The sequence below is a fragment of the Crocodylus porosus genome, unplaced genomic scaffold, assembly GCF_001723895.1.
Source record: "Crocodylus porosus isolate Cpor-Errol unplaced genomic scaffold, CroPor_comp1, whole genome shotgun sequence".
Taxonomy (NCBI): domain Eukaryota; kingdom Metazoa; phylum Chordata; order Crocodylia; family Crocodylidae; genus Crocodylus; species Crocodylus porosus.
Window position 1 is genome coordinate 104,948,004 of NW_017728947.1, and position 2,441 is coordinate 104,950,444.

Here is a 2,441-nt window from a genome sequence, read left to right on the forward strand (position 1 = left end):
TCCTTTGGGACAGAGAGAAACTGAGTAGTCTGCAGTTTTGCTCACAGCACCCCTGCCAGATAACAATCCCCTTCAATTGGAAAAGGGAGTACATACCCGTGTATACCTGGGTTACATATGGTATTCTCTTCTTTACTCACAGTAACTGAAACTAAAGATCTGTAATCCACAGTGTACTATAACTCAGTTTGCCCCTTTTAAACTTCAGTCTGAAAGCTGCTACTTTTCACCAGTTGCATGGAATATTCATTGTCTGTTACATCAGCCACTTTTCTATAGTGATGCTTCTAGAAGTGAGTCAAGCGAAACCTGGAAAGTTATATATCATCCCCTACATTTTTAGTAAAAATTATTCAAAAGAAAGACTAGATCCTCCCACAGTAACACATGAAAACCTGAGCTTTCTTGGCTTGAAAGAAATGTGTTAAATATTGTGTAACTGTGCATAAAAAGTGTACCTTTACAATATTATTGGCAGCCTATAGATTGATTTAACATAACTGGTAGATTCTGCACAAGAACTCCTGGGAGTCTTTACAAAAAGAAACTATAAACCAGACTGTCCCATCCCAGGAACTATATAGCTGGACACAGCTTATGAATTTTTAGGAGGTAAAAAGGAGGCATTTTCACGTTTTACCTATTTTTTGTTATGTCATAGAAGTTCCTTTTAAAGCATGCATACTGAATGGTGGCCTTCACTGACTCTGGGATGAATGTCAGAATTTGTAGTGTGGTGAAACTGCTTTTTTGCATCCAGAATGACTATTTGCTTAACATTTTATGTTTGCAGTTAGAAGGAAAGCACAATTCATAAAAAAAACCAAGTTGTTTGCCTCTTGGGATGGAAAAGCAAATCATGCACAGAAAGAAGTTTATTATGCATTATGGTACCTTCATGGTTTTGCTTCATATTTAGAGAATGAATGGTTTGGACAATAGCGATTACTGGTTGCACACGTGACACAAATGAGATTATGCAGGAACCTGATTTGCAATAAGTGATGGCTGTTCACTTTGGATTGCTCAGCTATTTTTTATTTTAATGGTGAGGGCTGGCTGAAGTCAGAAATAAGGAAAAAAGCACCAAAATCTTTGTGCCCACTGCCTTGTAATTGTGTTCTTTTGTAGTTGCACTTAGAGATTTTCTGTAGGCATCTGACAGTCACACCTTCTCAAGCGCAAACTCACAGAAGGATTGTGAAGCGAGTGGTCAGTTTTTGTCTACGTCATTGGCACCTAGTTCCAAGTGTGGGATGCACAAACCCAGGTAAGGTGCCTGTGGGTATGTCTATGTTGCTCCCTTGGTGCAGTCAGGGGGTCTCTTCCTGAGCTTGTCTCAGTCTTCTGCTCCCAAATTACATGCACCAAATTTGGAAATTCATAGGTCTCTCCTGGGCCTAAGGCACTTGGCTGCATCCTGGGGTGAGACCTTCATGGCTAGGGACAGATATGACACATAAACCAGTTTAAGTGATCAGAAACTGGTTTAAACCTGTAACGGAACAGATGTTCACAAACCAGTCTGAAAATAGCTGAAACTGATTTGACATAAACCTGGGTGAATGTAGTATCAGACTTACTTGATTTGAGTCAAACCTATTTATGCAATGTCTGCCCCAGACCCCTTGTTGGTTTAAGTTAAACTAGAATCCTCCAGCATCCCAGCATGCTCTCTGGGCTGGGCGGGGCTCTCTGCTCCACAGCAGGGCTGGCCCCTTCCCTCTGCTCCCGGGCTGCAGCTCCAACAGAGACTTGCAGGCAGAGCAGCGTCTGTCTGGCTTCCTCCTGCTGTCCATCTCCTCTCACCACTCCCTACTAAGCAGGGATCCCCTGTCTCCTCTGCCTTACACCTCAGCTTAACAGACACCTCAGCATTAGCTGGCAGATCACATGCTGGCTACGGCCCGTGCTGCGGCAAACAGCAGTGTCAGCTTGGGCTTTTGGAGCTAATCAACAGCTCAGCTGGTAACATCCCTCTGTTCCTTCTTTGTTTAAGAAGAGTTTGAACTAATGAGAAGCTGTTTGTCTTCTGATGGGGTGATAAATGCTGATAACAGAGGTGATAAGTGCTCTTTTATCAAGAAGGGGGCGGGGAGATCCCCAATCTAATCCTGCCCCCCTCATCTCAGCCCTATGGAAGGGATGGGATGGCTGCTGTAGCACTCCCTGGCTTCTAGCCTGAGCCACTGCAGGCACGTGCCAGCATTTCTGGGATATCTGTGCAGTTACTCAGTGATTCAGCCTAGCCAGGTTAAACTAACCTGCAAAGATTGAATCAATTCAGGCTCAGGCTTTTTGAGTCTCTGTCCCTAGCCCATGAGATTGGGTTTCACAGCCCACAACTCCCTGCTGGACGTAGATGTTTAAGTCTTCCCTTTGGGGACAAACAATTGGCTTACTCTTCTTTTAGGATGCAGAAAGCAATGGAGGGTATCTAT